The sequence below is a fragment of the Rhinolophus ferrumequinum genome, chromosome 9 (assembly GCF_004115265.2).
Source record: "Rhinolophus ferrumequinum isolate MPI-CBG mRhiFer1 chromosome 9, mRhiFer1_v1.p, whole genome shotgun sequence".
NCBI classification, from domain to species: Eukaryota; Metazoa; Chordata; class Mammalia; order Chiroptera; family Rhinolophidae; genus Rhinolophus; species Rhinolophus ferrumequinum.
Window position 1 is genome coordinate 76714665 of NC_046292.1, and position 19877 is coordinate 76734541.

General features: G+C 38.9%; 1 protein-coding gene across 4 annotated transcripts in view; it reads right to left on the reverse strand.

The window, feature by feature from the left end:
* The window catches only part of RNF144B (ring finger protein 144B), a 156026-nt gene that overhangs the window by 38213 nt on the left and 97936 nt on the right, over positions 1-19877 (reverse strand). The window contains exon 1 of one of the 4 annotated variants that reach the window (XM_033115532.1): positions 18377-18395. The exons of the other annotated variants lie outside the window; for them this stretch is intronic. The gene's annotated coding sequence lies outside the window, so the exon portion shown is untranslated. Of the gene's footprint in view, positions 1-18376; positions 18396-19877 lie in introns of those variants that run through there. 4 annotated transcript variants of the gene reach the window in all.

Here is a 19877-nt window from a genome sequence, read left to right on the forward strand (position 1 = left end):
TGAAATTAACCACATAGGATGCTCTGAACATAAAAATTCCTAACTAAAAGCTGGTCATGGCAGGTAGTCACATCCCGGGCCTGTAACTCCTTCACAAAGGTCAATCTTTACCTTAAATGAGCCTGCCTTTCTGTCTTTCTTGCATGTAAGATAACATGCCCTTGAAATGTCAGAGTAATCCCTTTTTCCAGATCCCCCAGGGCACAATACACCACACCAGAGCAGGAAACCACAGAATCCCTCATTGTTGTTTTTGTCCCGATTACCATCTCTATGTGCTGTAAAAAGTGAACTATTAACTATCCTGTACCCACCTATGTGAAAGAAGTACCTGGCTCTTCAATTTACTTTTATCCAATCCCAGAGAATTCCCTGCTTTGCTTTCTCCCACCAATGGATTCCTACCACCAATGGATAATCTACTACCAATGGATTCCATGTAACCCTCCTCCTTTGATTCTATGTATAAAATAAGTTGCAAACCGCCATTTTGCAGAGCATTTTCTCAATCCCGTGACATTTTCCTTCCTGGCAATTGTGATCAGTTTGTCTCAAATAAACTCTTGTAAGTTTTCTCTTAGGCTGGAAGCCTTGTCGTCAACATCACCTTACTCAGGGAATACTAGCCTTCTCACCATTTCTTCAACACAATTTCTTTGCTCCTGTTGGAAGGCCTTTCTTTATGCCATTTCCCTTCCCTGGAATGCTCTTCACCCAGACCTCTCAATCTCACGTCATTCAGGGCTCTGCTCAATGCTACCTCCTCGCATAGGACTTCCCTGGCTAAAATGCCAAACTTCGTCCCCTATAGGGCCTCCTTCCCTGGCTTTATTTTTCTCCATAGCACTTACTTCTACCTAATATTACTTGTGGAATGTCTGTTGCCCCACTAGAAGGTCAGCTAGAAGCTGAGACTTTGCCTTGTTCTCTGATGGATTCCAGAAAACGATGTAGAAGGTTCTACGTAATGTATTATTGCATGACTTAATAAATCCCCAAGCCCTATCAATCCCTTCCCTAAATATCGATGAGGACTCTTCATCTCCCTCTCTTCTGCCGTGACCCTAGGCCATCTGCCTTAGCCCATTCACTGGTCTTCCCATGTGTGTTTTTGCCTTCACACTGCAGGCAAAAGGAAATTTTTAAGAATCTATGTCTGATCCCTTCTCTCACCTGCTTAAAACCATTCCATGACTGTAAGCACTCTTTATTTCTCCTTGGTAGTACTTATAATGAGGATTCAAAAATTTGGTGTATGTAATTATGTGCCCCCAATCTCACTCTGTCCACTTGTTCCACCATCAACATTACCAGAAATTTCACCTTTTAGATTTCTTCGATTAAAACCTTGTCTCCAGAATGTTCCTGTTACAATTCACAAGTAATTATGGCAGGAGAATATTAATACAGGTTCATCAGATAGGCCAGTTCCCTAGCAGAGGGCAGTGCTCGGAAGTAAAGAGTACAAGACAAATATGTTTTTTATGGACAAGAAACACTGCAAACTATGGTACACCATTGGGAAGGGCAGCTGTGATATTGTGATTTGTACATAATTAGAAGTACATATTTGGTCGCTGTCCCCATTTTTAGCATGAAGCTTCTAAAACCCTTGGAATTTCCTAAGTGGTGAGAAATACAAAGGTGTCTTTTTTTATGTTAATAAAGTTCCAGGTCACCAAGATAGAGGCTGGTTGCCAGGGGAACCAACCCTGTCTTTAAAAGGTTGTAATTTTCAGTCTCACCCTCAACCTCCTGAGAGGGAAAAGGAGCTAGGAGTTGAAGGGATCACCCTTGGTCAATGATTTAATCAGTCGTGCCTATGTAATAAAACCTCCATAAAATAATGTCAACTATAATTTTTCATATATGTATATATATATATGGTTACAAGAAGTGGAGTACAGAATTAGGAATAGAGACAGTGAAAATGTAATGGCTGTGTGCGATGTCAGAGGGGTAGTAAATGGGGGGAAGGGGGTTATCACTGTGTGAGGGGTATAAATGATAAATATCTAACTATTACATTGTTTTGTACACCTGAAACTAATTTTAAAAAATTAAAATTAAAATAAAAAATAAAATAAATAAATAAAATAAATAAGTAAAACCCAAAGGGACGCAGCCCAGAGAGCTTCCAGGTTGGTGACACGTGGAGATTTGGGGAGAATGGTGTGCCTGAAGTGGGCATGTGAGCTCCTTGCCCCTTCCTCATTCCTTGCCCTATGCATCTCTTCTATCTGGCTGTTCCTGAGTTATACTGTATACTGTGGAGGAAAAAAAGGGGCCACATGTCAAACCAGATAAGCTCAGGAGACCAAAAATAACCACATAGGATAGTTAGAACATAAAATTTCTAGCTAAAATCGGGTCATGGCGAGAAATCACTCCTTGGCCTGTAGCTTCCTTGACAAAGGTAAATCTTTACCTTAAGTGAGCCTGTCTATTGCCTATTTGCATCTATGATAACATGCCCTTGGAATGTCAGTAATCCCTTTTTCTGGACCAGAGCAGGAAACTACAAAATCCCTCATTATTATTCTTGTCCCTTGATTACCATCTCTATGTGCTGTAAAAAGTGAACTATTAACAATCCTGTACCCACCTATGTGAAAGAAGTACCTGGCTCTCCAATTTACTTTTATCCAATCCCAGAGAGTTCCCTACTTTCCTTTCTGCCATCCCCTTAATCTACCACCAATGGATTTCATGTAACCCTCCTCCTTTGATTCTATATATAAAATAAGTTGCAAACCGCCATTTTGCGGAGAATTTTCTCAATCTGTTGAGATTTTGCTTCTCAGCAATTGTCATCAGTCTGGCTCAAATAAACTCTTACAAGCTTTCTCTTAGGCTGGGTGTTTTTTCGTCAATACTCTTATGATAAACCAGTAATCTATTACGTAAAATGTTTCTCTGAGTTCTGTGAACTGCTCTAGCAAATTAATCGAACCCAAAAAGGGGGTTGTGGGAGTCTCTGATTTATAGCCAGTTGGTCAGAAGCACAGATACAAACCTGGATTTATGATAAGCATTGGAAGTAGGGAGCGAACAGAGTCTTTGTAGGACTGAATCCTTAACCTGTGGAATCTGATGCTATCTCCGGATAGATGGTGTCAGAACTAAGTTGAATTCTGGGACACCCTACTGGTATCTGAATCTGAGAATTGTTTGCTGGTATGAGGGGAAGCCCCCCTCTATATACACACACATCAGAACACCATAGGGGTAGCCCTAGGCAGAAGGAAGAGGGGTACTTCAACAGAAGGGTAGTGAACTTCAAAGATAACATTCATTTGCCTTACTCTTCAACTACCTTACTGACAATGCTTCTCAAACTTTAATGTCCATTTGAATCATTTGAGGATCTTGTTAAAAATGTAGATTCTGATTCAGTAGGTCTGGGTCCAATGCCCAGGCATACCACAGACCAATTAATTCAGAATTTCTGAGGGAAGGACCACACGTCAGTATTTTATACACATGCATATGTGTATGTGTGAGAGAGAGAGAGATATATATGTGTGTGTATATATATATATATATAACAGTTTTATTGAGATATTATTCACATACTATATAATTTGCCCATTTAAAGAGTACAATTCAATGGTTTTTAGTATATTCACGGAGTTGCGCTACTATCAACACAGCAATTTTAGACTATTTCATAATCCCAAAAGGAACCCCATGCTCATTAGTAACCACTCCCCATTTCCCCCTCTAATCTCCCCTCCTCCCCAAGGTCTAGGCAACCACCAGTTTACTTTCTGTCTCTATGGATTTGCCTATTCTGGACATTTCATATAAATTGAATCATACAATATGTGGTCCTTTGTGACTGGCTTCTTTCACTAAGTATAATGTTTTCGAGGTTGATTCGTGTTACAGTAAGTATCAGTATTTCTTTTTATTGGTGAATAATATTCCATTGTATGGATATACCACATTTTATTATCCTTTCATCAGCTAATGGACATTAGGGTTATTTCCTTTTTTTGTGTTATTATGAATGCTGCTGCTATGAACATCTATGTACAAGTTTTCCTGTAGATATGTTTTCATTTCTCTTAGGTATATACTTACGAGTAGATGTGGTGTATGATATAACTCTATGTTTGTCTTTTGAAGAACTGCCAGACTATTTTCCAAAGCAGCTGCATCATTTTACATTCCCACCAGCAGTATATGAGGGTTCTAATTTCTTCAAATCCTTACCAGAAATTGTCATTGTCTCTTTTTTATTCTTGCCATCCTAATATGTGTGAAGTGGTATCTTGCTATGGTTTTGATTTGCATTTCCCTGGTGACTAAGGACTTTGAGCATCTTCTTTGGAGAAATGTCTATTCAGATCTTTTGTCCATTTTTTAAGTGAGTTGTTTTTTATTATTGACTTGTAAGAATTCCTTACATATTCTAGATATGTCCCTTATCAGATATGATTTGCTAATATTCTCTCCTGTTCTGTGGGTTATCTTTTCACTTTCTTAATGGTGTCCATTTAAATATAAAGGTTTTTAATTTTGATGAAGTCCAATCTATTTTTTTTTCTTTTGTTGTTCATGTATTGCCTAACCCAAGGTCATGAAATTTTTTCTATTTCCTCTATTTTCTTCTAAGAGTTTATAGTTTCACCTTTTACAGTTAGATCTATAATCCGTTTTGAGTTAATGTTTGTCTGTGCTGGGAGAAAGCAGCCCAACTTCATTCTTTTGCAAATCAATATCCATTTGTCCCTGTGCTATTTACTGAGAAACTATTCTTTTCCCTTTCAATTACCTTAGCATCCTTAATGAAAATCAACTGACAACAAACATGAGAATTTCTTTCTGGATTCTCGGTTCTATTTCACTGATCTGTCTACGCTTATGACAGTATCACATAGTTTTGATTACTACAGCACTATGGCGAGTTTGAATGCAGGAAGTGAGTTCTCCAACTTTGTTCTTTTTTCAAGATGGCTTTGGTTATTCTAGGTCCTGCCAATTTCTATACGAATTTTAGGATCAGCTTGTCAATTTCTGCAAAAAAGACAGTTAGAATTTTGATAAGAATTGTGTTGAATCTGTAAATCCATTTGGGGAATACTGCCACTTTAACAATGTTAAGTCTCCTAATCCATGAACACGGGGTACCTTTGTATTTAGTCTTCTTCCATTTCTTTCAACAATGTTTTGTTGTTTTCAGAATGTAAGCTTTATACTTCCTTTGTTAAATTTATTCCTAAGTATTTTACTCTTTTTGGTATTATAAATGGAATTGTTGTCTTAATGCCACTATCATATCATTCTTTGCTAGCGTATAGAAATACAATTGATTTCTGTATATTGATCCTGCATTCTGCAACCTTATTGAACTGACATCAGTATTTTTAAACTCTCAAAGTGATTCCAATGTGCAACCAAGTCTGAGAACCACTAATTCACTACCATCCATGCTCTCAAGTCTAATCAAAGAAGATATGTCCATCATCATTGTCTTTAAGTCCGTTTGTAGTATTCAGAGTCATGATGTCCATAGAAAGGAAGGATTTCTTTCTATCCAACATCTCCATAGAGAATATATGTATTCAACTAGTTCCAGAAGAAACAGTAAAGGAAGACTTATAAATAAAATGTAAAGTTCTGATTGAGATACTTTACCCAAAGTAGAACTGTACTTTTCCTGGAAAAGGGTACTAGATCCACCTTCTAAGTTTGAGAACAGTCATTTAATATGCAAGATTAAATCTAAGCCCCAATCGAAAGTATTCCAGTTCCCACCAAGCAAGAGTGATCAAACACTTCTATTTTTCTATCAAGTGGTCATGAAACATCTAAATTAAGAAACTCAGTGACAGAAATAGTTCTGAAGAGAAATCCACTGGGAATGCTGCAGCCTGGTCTAGTCCTCACAATGAAGCCAATTAAATCTGCTAAACTGGATGAACGTTTCAATCAGAGCAGGGAGTAGGCACTAGCACTGGAAATATCTGCTTCCAACACGAGTAATTCAATAACACTTCAACTGACCTTTCAGAAGCCTTCCCTTTTGTCTTACTTGTGCTACCTTTCTTAACAGATAGAGGCCCCAGTTCTTAAATCTTATTCTAGTTCCAAACAGATCCATCTGTGCCAGGTGCCATTTTATGACATGGTATACCCCGAAAAACAACAAATGGTTCCCAGAGAAGAAAAACAAGAAGACTTGCCAAGTTTACGTCCTTCTATTTCCTCCAAAGAAACATTAGACCTCAGACCTGCGAGCCCTTGGCTGGCCCTAAGGCCCCAACCAACAGGCCCAGACAGGCAATGAGAATAAGCACACACCGAATCAAGCATCAGCAGATCCCACTGAAGTCATTTATCACTTTCTTCCTCCTCCTCTTATATACCTAAAAAGTCCCTATTTGAACTCTCAAGCAGTTCTTCTGACTCCCAGAACACACATTAGATCTCAGCAACACAAAAAGGAACAAACCCCAAGCCTCAAATTAATACAGGGTCAAGAAACTCCTTCAGCCATGATGTAGGTTTATGCAAGTTACCTGCATAAAATACAACCATCCAACCAATCGAAGGAAACACATTGGAGACTGCAGTTGTTACATTCTGCTACAGAATTCACAGCATTAAAACTATTACCATTCAAAGGATAGAAGTATAAATGGACAGATGTAGAGTAAAAAATTAATGTTAGAATCTACGAGGCGGTGGGAACATAGAGAATCACTGTTAAAATTCTTTCACCTTTTTTCAAAGCCAGCATGAAAAAGAGCTCACATCAATGGCAACTGGACAGCAGTGATGCTGTTCATTTCCTCAAAAGTATAGTGTTTCTCTGCACGGAGTGATGGTTAGGAACCAAGTGCTACCACTTTAGAATAGATGATAGCCATAAGCAAACTTCCTCCTTAGCCACATTTACAAGAGAATTTATTAGATTTAAGAAACGTGAACTCTGAAAAAGTTGGACAATGACGAACAATGACTACATTGAATATAAGCAATCTTGTTCTATTCAAAATTAATTTGAAATGATTTCATTCAATAACTCCATAGCAAAATCAGAATTCTTTCTATTTATAACTTAGATGGTAACACAATTGCAACTATTCCTCATCTCATAATTTTCCCGAGTAGATGTGAATGTTTTTGACATTTCCTATAAAGCAAGTTTCTAGAAATCAGAGGGGAGTTTTATGTGGCGCTTGTTTTTTTTATTCATTTTAATTGCCATAATTTGAACCATTCTTCCTTTTTTTTCTCTTAGTAAATCCAAAGGTATACGTATCTGAGACTGCTCTTGACTCTTGTGAAATCTAACCTAGTTACTGTCCTTGAACTGCCACTTTCCAAATGTTTTTGAGTTAGCACCATATTCTAGCAAATTAGGCTATCAAGGCAGAGATCTTAAGTCAAAGCCATATGACCAGTTCTTCCGGAAATATGTGTCAGTGGTCACAGAAGAGACAGAGGGAGCATATGTATTAATATTTCAAAGCACATGACAGTGAGCAATTCATATGCGTTTCACCAATATAGTGCTCTGCAAATACCGGAGACCCTGGAGATTGAACTCACAGAGTGTAGGACCCAATCCCCACAATTTCTGATTCTGTAGGTCTAGGGTGGGGCATTAGGGGTGTTAGAATGTAATTCTAACAAGTTCACAGCAGTTGATGATGCTGCCAGTATGAAGACCACACTTTGAGAACCACTGGCCTAGAACTAAAATATTCATTATATGAGAGGCAGGGGAAAGGAGGACACGATGAGAATGAGAATATTGGTCAAGCTCCTAGGATAACGATGGTATGCGTCTTAAAATTATTTCATTTAATCTTCATATCAACTCTGAGACCGGTAGTCTTCCCCTTTTCACACAAAACAGTTCAATAATTTGACCTAAGTTCCCACAACTAGTAAACATAGGGACTGAGGTTTAAACCAAGGTCCAACTGAGACACAGTCTTTGCTCGCTTTCTCTCTATCTCAAAATGATTTCCATATTATTAGAACTAAAGCATGAGAAAATATTGGAATCTTTACAACTCGAAATGCTACTGCTTTCCTTCTGAAGGTTATCAACACCAAAAACCACACCATTTTTCAAAGACTAGACACCATTCCATATTAAAACACACTGTATTTAACACACTACCTAGGTAAAGCAGATATTACAGGTATAAAATCGTCTTTTCCAGTTGCAGTAAAGATCTCTGTGCCTTAGAGTCACCCATTCAGTCATTACCCTCAGCACACAAGAATCACTTGGAAACAACTGCCAGACTGAGGGTCCTCTCTGAACACTGGTCACTTTGACAAACATGAAGTATGCAGAGCATGGAAGAACACCAGTCACTGAACCAGGAGGTCTGGGTTTGAACATTTGACTTCTGCTTCAACATCTGAATACACGCTAAGTGCACTGGGAGCTTCCAGGTGTGTAAAGCAGACCTCTTAGTCCCTCCGTCCTTGGTTTCTTCAAGTAACTTGCCCAAAGTCACATAGTGGAAAGTTTACAGCACGTTGCTCAATGCCTTCAATCTGGGGCTGCGTCCACAAGTGTATTCAGATTACATACTCTCTGGTCTCTGGAAAACTCCTTGGATTTTTTTAATCAGTTGCTCCTTACACCTTCTTTGCATTAACTAAACTTTTACGTACATAAAAACCAGTAGTCAGTTTTGCATTATATAGGCCATTGTCAAGCCTTAGAAACTACAGGTAGGATCATAAAAACCTAATGTGAGGCTCATCCATTGTTCATACTAACAAAATGTAGGGAACATATATGATGCACTAAGCAGTACATTATGTATTTTCACAGAGGTTCTTATTTCATCCAAACAACCCTATGATGCAGGAATTAAGAATATGGATCTTGGACAAGTACCTTAATTCTGCACTGGTTTATTTATCTGTAAACCAGAGGGTAAGAGTAAAAGGAAAAAAAACGCCTATTCTTGCATAATACACATTACATGGTAGTATGCAAATGCCCTTACTTGTCCTTCCTGAATTTTTTTAATAGAAGAATAATTGAGGGTCAAAGAAACTGAATAAAAACCCGGCATTCACGTGGCTAATAACTCTTAAACACTTTCCACAAGAGTCCGACCAAAAGGACCTCCTTTTTGGGAGTGCGAATTGATTCAAAACCATTGAGGCTTTCAGTTAACATGGAGCTATTTATATCTATGGAAATGAGGCACTGTCTAGCCTGATTCCAAGAGGTGCTGTGCACATCTGGAATTCACAACATAACCAATCCTTGATGAACTTAAATATTCAAAAAATGGGGCTTTAGAGTTAACTGAATTCTCTAGTTCGTTCACAACTTTTTGGCTTCCACTTGCTTAAATTTTTACACGTTCCTTTTCCTACTTATCTTGTTACTGAACATAAACTTTATGGTAACGTGTCTCCCACCATTAAATTACGAGTATTTTTCCATTCATCCATGTTTCCTACGTGTCACATATTTTTCTAGACATGGCCCATCTTTCTAACTTGACAGTACTGTGAATACCAAGTGCAAAATAAGTTGAAACACTACTGGCCCTGGACATACCATATATTTTTTTAAAGACAGGTTCATGAGATGAGTTTGGTTTGCTACAGTTTGCTTCCTCTTTAAAAGAGGAAGAATGGATTAAACAATGAGATACGTTCTTTTCACGTATCAAATTAGAGAAGATGAAAAATTTGAAAATACCCAGTGTCAAAGAAGGGGGCTTTCCTATTCTATTGGTAGGAAGGCTAAACTGGCACAACAGTAGGGGAAGGCAGTTTATAACATATATTGATTTAAAACGCACATACCTTTTGACTAGGCAATTCCACTTCTCGAAATTTATCCTAGAGATATATTTTCACATTTATATAACCACAAACATTTTCATTTATAATAGAAAAACTGGAAACAACCTTAAAGTCCATTTATGAGGAGGACCCTCGTTAAATAAATGTTGATACAACCATACCACAGAACACAACAGAACACTTACAAAGGAAGATAGGGAAGGTAGGTCTGTAGATACCTCCACAGAAACATGTCCGCAATGCACTGTTAAATTTATTAAACAAATTAAAGTACCTATAAAGATCTCATTTCTCTAGTATTACATATTGTGTAATATATATCCATCCATATGTTTATATGTTTATTTACACACAGAGGAAGAATCTGGAAGGGGGTACAGGTGAACTGTTCTTATCATCAATACTTTGGAGATTTTTGTTTTGTTTTGTTTTAAAACCAGCATGTATTGCATTTATAATTAAAAATTAGTCTTTAAAAGGAAGAGAGCAAGGAAAAAAGGGATAGGAGGGAAACAAGTAAGTCAAGTTTCTAATTAAATTCTCTGCTCCTATCAATGTAAGTGAACCTAGTCGCCAAAAACTTTGCATTCAGCTGAAGTGTCAATGTAGGACTGAAAGCCACTCTGGGTTGGCAGTTGAAGGAAGAGAGGATTGAGCCACGTAGGCTTTCCTTCTGACCCTTTTGTTGGGGACATTTATTTGCCTATTGGCTTCCTATTGCTGCAAAGAGATCCACAGAGGAACTAAAACCCTATGCATCTGCCCTTAAATTACTGCAAACTTTGTAGAAGAGTTGAAGTTAACTGGAGTGGCTACCTGCTTCTGGCAAAGTCATCCCTACCTGTCCCAGGTATTTTTGGAAATTGCCATTTAGGCGAATGATTTGCTTGGGATGGCTGAGTGGGCCTCAAAACATGAGCGCACGTATCCAAAACAATGTTACACTAGCAAATAACTATCTAGTGTATACCTAGTTCATGATCTTTAAAATAGAGATGTTTTTAAGTGACCCATTTGGATCATTATATGGATGAAATAAGTTGAGGCACTTAGAGCAATTCCTCCTACTGAGTATGTTAAATAAATGCTTACGACTATGATGCCGTCAACAATGGTGATTAGTGATGCCTAACTGCTTTTCTGGATTTCTGCCCTCAGTGGACTTCAAGTCTAGGTGAGAAGATAAAATGGATGTCAAACATCTGGAATATAAGGCAATGCAAATATCTGTATGAAATCCATTTAGTTAAATTTTAAATGCTAAATGCTTTCAGAGAAGAGATGACAGGATAGCTCATGCCACCATGGGGGGAACCATGTTTGAGTTTTTCACCAATAAATCCCCCACAAACTAGTGTTCTGCTTGTCAAAATAAATATCTGTTAAACAATGAATGGAAGAATTGAGCAAGTGGAGCAAAAAAGAAAGAAAAGAGGGATATACGAGGAAGAAGGAAAGACATGGAGTATGAGATAACTCAAAGAAGAGATATCAGGAGGTGACCTGGATAGACACTATACGACAGTACAGAGAGGAACTTGAATGTCAGCATTAAGGAATGGGATTCCAACAGGAGCAAATGAATCCTTAATAATGGTAGTGGCGTTTTGACAGCGATATCTTAAGAAAACTGACATTAGTATCCAAGTGGATAGGAAGAAGAAATGAGGGGCATGAAAACAATTTAAATACTCCAAACCTCAAAACGCAGTCCACCATAACAAATGTAGCGTTATGCTGACGAGGGGTTGTGCTCTGAGTTCTCTGAGCTCACCACCGCCCTTCCTTCATCCTACTCCAGTGTTGCCCACTTTCAGATCATTCTCCACCCTACGCCAAAGCCATCCTCTCTACCCCACGCCCAAACAAATCTTTCCAGCGGCTCCAGAACGCTCTTTCGTATGGTATATAAGACTCTTCATCTAGTAGTCTCTGCTTGCCTCTCCAGCCTCACACCCCAGCGCACCCATTCTTCCAACAGTATGTTCCAATGTCCTTCAGTTTGGTTCCTCAGTAAGCCACGCATTGCTGGTTCTATGCCTTCATGCATGGCTGCCTGCTCCCCGTAGCACTCTTCCTATCCACCAATGCTGCCATCAAGCAATCTCCTATACATCTTTTGGTGTCAGCCCCTCAGGAAAATCTTCCTTGACCTCCTCAAGTCTAGTTCAAGTGGGTTCCTATATGCTCCCCCAGCACTCTGTACCTCCTCTATCGGAGGGGCTGCTTCCCAGATGAGAGTCGGACTGGTTATGCGTTATACACAGTCAGCACAGTGGCTGGTACACAGTAGTGCCCAATGGAAGAGCAGAACCAGGACTAAGCTGGGGACAGGCTTAGTGGGAACTGGAATAAAGGTGCAACTTCAAAAGAATAGATAGATAAGCCTTGGTGACTGAGTGGCTGTAAGGGAAAGTTTTCTCATTGTAAGCCCACGTTTGCCTGCTCTCTTGTGATGGTCTGCGTGTTTGGCCAGCCTATCACATTCTGACACGTGGCTTAAAGAATTCAATTAAAATCAAGGTATGCTTTAAAAAAAAAAAGTCTACAACATACACAGATTACCAACATAGCATCTTTTTATAACCTTCTTTGAGAGAAAGAAATTAAGTTTCATTCCTTATTATAGTACCACACACCCCCACCGTGATACCATATGCTTTTCTAAGAGAACACGAAAACCTAAGTATTTGTTCAACCTATGATCAAAGTCAAGAATGTCACACTTATTCCAAAAGAATTATGTCAACAGAAGGGGCAAATGGGGGAAATAAAGTTCTATTTATTAATATTCCCACATTGGACGGAGCACTGTAGGAGAATTTTTAATGAGTAATCTTCTTTCCCTCTAACAGAAAGATAACTTTCATTCAAATAATACAGAGCTAATGAGTAGAAAAAAATTAGATTTTTAACCAATTCTGTTCTAGAGAGAAGAAATGGTACTGCTAGGTAGAATTTATATAGAAGTAGTAGGTTTCAAATAAATGTAGACGATAGCTTAGAACCAGAATTCCCAATAATTGAATAGCCACTGTCATAGTATGTTCCACTCCTGGAAGTTTTCCTGTGAAGTCTAGATGATCGCACTAAAACCAGCAGAGTGACACATGCTAGCTGTATTCCAGGCACTGTACTAAGTGCTTATCTAGATTATCTACTGCAATCTTCTCTATATCCTTATGAGATGATTTATTATTATCCCTACATTACAGAAGAGAAAATGAAGACTTAGACTACCCAAAGACAGTAACAGCTACCAGCTACTGGGCCAATCCACTCTCATCTCTGGCCAGAATTATTATATTTATGCTCTAACTAGTCTCCTTGTTTTCACCCTTGTCCCTTTAGTTCATTTGCAGCAGCCAGGGTGATTGTGATGGCTAATTTTAGATGTCGGCTTGACCAGGCCACAGGCTACCCAGATATTTGGTTTCACATTATTTCTAGTTGTATCTGTGAGGGTGTTTCCAGATGAGATTAGCATTTGAAACAGTAAACTGAGTAAAGCAGACTGTCCCCCCATACGAGTGGGCCTCATCCCCTCAGGGGAGGATATGAATAGAACAAAAAGGCAGAGGACTGGAGAATTCACTCTCTCTGACTTGACTGCACGAGGTAGGAAACTGGTCTACTCCTGCCTTCAGACTTGAACTTATACTAGTGGTTCTCCTCATTCTCAGGCCTTCGGACTCAGACTGGAACTATGCCATTGGTTCTCCTGAGTCTCCATCGTGCAGACCGCAAGTCGTCAGACTTCACCTCAACTGCATGAGCCAATTCATATACATCTCATATTGGAAATATATTACGTATTGGATCTGTTTCTCTGGAGCACCCTAATACAGAGATCCACTTACAACAGTGTTAGATCGTGTCATTCTATGGGTCAAAACTTTCCAAAGGCTCCTGTTCTTACATTAAACTAAGGCCAAAATCTTCACCATAGCCTGCAAGGTCCTACCTAACACCACTACCGAACTTCATCTCCTACTGCTCCGCTTGTGCGCGCGCGCACACACACACATACACACACAGTCATTCACACTGGCCTCCTTGCTATGTCTGAACACACCAAGCATACTCACAGCTTAGGAGCACCACACTGCTCCCCTCTGCCTAAAACTATCTCCTCCCAGATATCTATCCAGCTCGTTCCCCATGTCCTTCAGGTCTCTGCTTCAACAATATCTTGTCAGTGACACTTCCCTGACCGTCTAACATAAAGTGGGAACCCTTCTCCTATAGCCTTCCTTACCCCCCTCCCCCTCTTTGTTTCCCCTCAGAACACGTATCATCATCTGACTTCTGAATTTACTTGCTAGTATGTGCGCCTTGCACTAAAATTTGAGCTATCTGAAAACCAGGCCTTGATCTGAGTGTTCACCACTCTATCTTAACCATCAGAACTGTGCACGGCATAGAAAATGTTTGTTGCCCAGGCAACCAGATTTGAGACCCATTCTCTTAAACGCCAAACCATACTGGCATCCAGGAAAAGGACTTCTTTCATTTGGAGGGTGGGGGTACTAGAAGAGCTATGGTCCCTTCCAATTCTAGAACTCTGATGCTATGACAAAGTCATTTGGCCTTAAGAGTATGGTTTTCTTTTGCTGCTCTTTTCCTCTCTTGCCACATTTTACTACTTTCTTTGAATAAGTAAGTGGTGAGCATTAGGCGTGGATGAGATCATAGGTCCAGGAAGCCAGCTCCTCCTTGAGTCATTTCTAATCCATTCCTCACGCTGTTATAATTTGCTCCTATTTCTCAGAAGCTATTTGACCTGTAACCGCTCAATCATCAGTGGAAAATTATAGTGTCAAAATTTGTATTTTAAACCAGTGACTTGATTATAAATATAAAAGTCATCATAGCATTATCTTTAAAGCTCTTAACAAATGTAAGCAGTGAGTATACTGAAGTCAGTTACAAACAAACAAAGAGAAAGATAAATTCACTGACTCACTGTTGATCACCCAAGGTCAAGTTAAGGGAGAGCGTAAGACTAACCTTGTAAGCCAGTATATTTTGGTACCAGAAACCAACAGAATAAGAGAGGGTTTTGAACTGGCAGAATTTACTGCTCCCCATTTAATAGAACTAGAAGATATGGAATCGAGAGAACCGAAGAATTAAAAGCGTCAGGAAAGTTTGGCAGGTCACATGACCAGAAGAGGGGACAAAAAATTGTTCTGTGACATTGCTGGAGTAAAATGCCTCATTATCTCTCGTAGTTCCAGAGCGCTATCAAAAATAAATAAATAAATAAAATAACCAAAAAACCCCCACACTTTAAATTACACTAGACTAAATATATCAAGCCAACAGTAATTATATTATTATATTCTTACTAGGGGTAAGCAGCTCTTAAATAAATGGTAGCTTGAGATACTCCTCCATCTGAATCTTTTACGTCCATCAGAAATGTGCTCATCTATTCACTTTCAAAGTTGTATTGGTTTTTTTGTGTGTGTGTTTTTCCCTGTAAATCCTACTTCGAGATTTTCAGATGAAACACCCAGCCATTAGCCACTCTTTGGATAAATTCAACAGAGAAATTTCTCTCCACCCTAACTGCTAGTCTGTGGGTGTTGCAGAATAGTAGTAAAGTTGAAATCACCTATATAATTACCTTTTTATATAAAAGACTAATGAGGAAGCCAGGCAAGTTTTTAATAGGATTTTCTTTCTCTAAAACATTTCTGAAAAAAAACAGAACAGCTCAGTATACTAATAGAACTTAGGAAAGAAAGAAGTAACAGCTCGGGGTTTGGCACTGTGCTATTTGCTTTACTGGAACTCTTATTTGATGCCTCCTACAACACTCTGAGACAGGTATTATCATCCCCTACCTCCCTCCATCCTACAGGTAACAAAACTAAGGTTCAAAGAGGCCAAAGATTTTGCCTGAAGTCAAACACCATTAAATGGCTGAACCTGAACTTGAGCCTGGGTCTTCCTGCCTCTGGATCTGCATTCTTAATCATCATGCTACACTGGAAGAGAAGAATGGAGGTAGGAGTAGAAAAATGGCATTCCCCCCCCCCTTATCCTAATACAGGTACCAATTATAATCCAGAAAGAACCATTGAAGATTCTTTGCTTCATTTGAAAGTTACCAACCATGTGGGTGCACAAGTGTGCACATGGACACACACACACACACCACAAATCTTCTCAAACTGAAATATCCCCCAGACCATACGCGGGCTTTTCTTAAAGGTCACCCAACAGGCCCCAAGGAAAAGAAGGGCTTGGTCTAAAAAGTTTTATATTTCCTCTCTCTTTTTTAAACATTGGAAAATCCATTTGGCTCAGAGAAATGAATAGTAAAAGGAGTTCTAACTACTTAGAGCCAATAAAATGTAATGGAGAGAAGGCAAGAATATGGCTGGACTTTATTTTCTTTTTGCTCAGCACATCCTGTCTTTAATCTGAAAGGTAAATAGGCCATGCCCAACATACCAACTCTTTTCAGGTGAAATTATCTAGGTTATAAAAACAAGCAACAACTGTGTTTTCATTATTCTTTAATTCATGGCTGACAGAAATGGCTTCCAAAATAAATCAGAGGCAAATATTGCTCACAAGGGAGTAAACCCACAAATTTGCCCTCCTTTGATAACTGACTTTTGTGAATTTTTCTTCTTTCACTTGAATTATAATTGTGTGGTATTATCTGGAAATGTGTGTTGCAGAAGCCAGAAGAAGAAAATCTGTATTTTCATATTTGTGTTATTTAAATCCACAAGGAAGGAAGACAGAGTGGTAGAGGGAGGGGGAGAGAGAGAGAGAGAGAGAGACTTTTTGCATATCATTCGTTAGTAGACTAACATCCCTCAGAAATACAACCTTCAATTGCAAGAACAAGTAATTTTGCAATACCTCTCTCCATAACCCCAAATAACTTCTCTGGCTCCATAATACACCTATGATCCATGACTTCAGTCATGCCACTATGAGCTGTTCCCATTTTTGTCCTGTAGATTCAGCTTCCCTTGCTTTATACTGCACTTTCTTCTGTATATTAAAGCTGAGCAAATAGTCTGACAGAATCCATCTTCACAAATGGAACATGTTAAATTTCTTTTACCAAGAAATCCAATATTGATGGATTATGTAAAGCAACATCCATCACATTTCCTTTTCTGTATGTCATTTATATCAAGAATTACCTACGTGGAATAATTTAAAGCAGCCTTCTTCAGAGCACTGGTTGTGGGGAAGTTAACAGGTATGCCACGAGAAAAGGTGGTATGGTCAAATGGAAATGCTTCATTAGAAGTTAAGCAGGGTAGTCTTGCTTTCCTCTTAACCACAAGATTTCACAGGGCCTCTAAAATGCAAATATACCTATGTTAAGTCCCTCCAAGAGAAGAACAGAGAACATACCAGTTTCCAACTTAAGTTGACTGTAGAACACTTTACTCAAGGAGCATCTCTGTTTCACAGAGCTGGAGGTCCATGGAACACACTTGGGTTGCGGGAGGGGCACCTATTTAAAAACCATGTCTCCCTAAAAATAAAGAATGAACTGGCTAACATCCAATAGTCAAGGCATACACTCCACATCTGTGCATTCTGCAATCCCAGAGCACACTGATCTCGGAAACAAAAAGAATTCAACCTCACCACAAATGGTCAGGGATACATCTGAGGGAAAAATGGGACAAGGATAGAATATGTAAAAAGCTTGATTAAATCTATGACAATATACCAATATAGCACCATATCTAACAGGAAGACCATTACATTTGGGTATTCCCCTAATGAGGGGGAGAGAGGGACTATCTCAGCAAATATACGGTATACACAAGAAATCCTTCCCGACCAATAACTGGGAGATGACATCCAGTCATATGTAAAGTTGGAAATTAGTAGTATATGGCATAATCAAGTCACACATTTCTTTTCAGCCTTGAAAACACAAAACACACACTTGATATCTTCCATTTGAGTGCAAATTAATGTCTGGGGGGATTAGACACATTTTTAAGTAGTTTTTCTAAAAAGAAGAAAGAAAAGGTCCAACAAGAAAAAGTTGAGTAGTATTTCAGGTGAGTCTTCCATCAGTTGCAAATCTGTGGACAGTAATGCAATCAAACGCGTACAGCTTACTATTCTGGCAGATCACAGGGGATGATGGGGTATCAGGAAGCCAGGGCAGGTTAATGTTTCTAGGTACAAAAAGTTCGAAAGTTGGAAGGATACCAAAAAACCAAGCCATTTGATTTTCTGCTTTTGAGCACTCCCCAACAATAAGGAAGTATGAACCTAGATGACAGAATAATCTAATTGTACTAACTCCCACCCCAAAATGGCTGAAGGAGAAATGAGAAGCAGTTGTGCCATTCTTAACTGGGAAGGAAGATCTATTGAAACAATGTGTCAGTGTCAGCTCCCAGGTGACTATGAAATACAGCCTTCCCACAGCCTTCACTTGTGTACTTGTTACCCAACTTTGACCCACAAACTTGAATTCCGCACTATTAAATCTCATAGCAAAAACTGAATTCCCTATCCTGCTTTTTAAACATCAGTAACCCTTGGACAAAAATTTCCATCCTACCTTTCACCAAATGTTGCTTCTGACTCATTTGTTTCAAGGATTAGCAAGGATCCGAAACACACGTGAAAAAGAGAAATAAGAAACACACGTGAAAAAGAGAAATAATCATTTTTGAAGCACAGCATTCAGAAACAAAGCAACACCAAAGGAAACCGAAGCTGCCCTCGATGACAAGACTATTTCCTCACTTCCTATAAAGCAACACATGAGGAAAAGATGACAAAGAACCAGCACAAACCTCACTTAGGGAGGCCTTCTCCTGACCATCCTACTTGAACTATAACATGCCCTCGCCCTGCACTCTTAACCTCCTGCTCAACGTTTTTTCTAAGCCCTTGTCATGCAATACTGTAACTTATCTATTAATTATATTTGTTTACTGTGTAACTTGCTTTGATAAGAGCAAGGATCTCTGCTGGGTTTTGTTTCTTTAACTGATAAATCCTGGTGCCTAGAATAGTTCCTGGGACACAGATGCTGATCACTAGATTTTGGTCAAAGGGATGGGTAAACAATACTATCACCATCTTTGGAGCCTAGAGTTCAAAATAAGAAAAAAGGATTTTAGTTCCTTTCCTCTAGAAAACATGCTCAGGATTCTCCCTACCCTAATCCTCAATCAAAAAAATTTTTTAAGAAAACTGATATAAACTAGCTTCAAAATGTGCCGTGTTAACAAAGAAATATGAAATGAGCTTTATTTCACCTAATTTATCTTCAAAAACAGAATGCATAGTCAACCTTAGTAAACATGCCTCTTTATAAATGATTCTACTTCCTAAATGACTCCTTTTTCTGTCTGTCCCTTGATTTGACCACTGATCACTGTAACTAAACTATTCAATTTCCCACACAAGTCAGGGCATTAAACCCACATTTGTCTGTTGACTTCTTTACTCATTATATAATAAATATTAACAATCTGCCCATACAAAGCAAAGATAAATGGTTAATATTGTAATGTAGGCATCAGGCCCTCCCCTCTACCATGCTGAGATGCCCACCACTCTTCCTGTCTAACCTCTTCCTTAGTTTTAAAATGTAGTTGATTCAAATACATACCGGAGAGAGGCAGGTACGGTAAACAGAGGAAGGATCATCTATTTCTGGGCCTATAAATACAGTCCCAGAGTAGCTGTATCTTACCACTTTTTCATTGTTTCATGAAAATTTTACAAAATTTGTTGTTTTAAATTTCCCAATTGGGGATCCAAACAAAAATGCGTTGAGGTTAGATGTGGTCCACGGGCATCACTTTGCAGCCTTTTGTTTAAAGCCTCCATTCAGAGATCACTGCCACCAGGAAGCCCACATCCCCAGCCCCAAGTGGGTGAGACGCCCCATGGTATTTTATGTTTGGCCGTCCCTGACTTTCCCAGCCTCTTGTCAATTCCTTCAATGTGTCCATCTTCCCTGTGGGAAGTATCTTACTCATCTTTACATTCCCAACATTCAGCAGAGTGCCTGGCACGTAGTAGAAGCTCAAAAAAATGTTTGAATA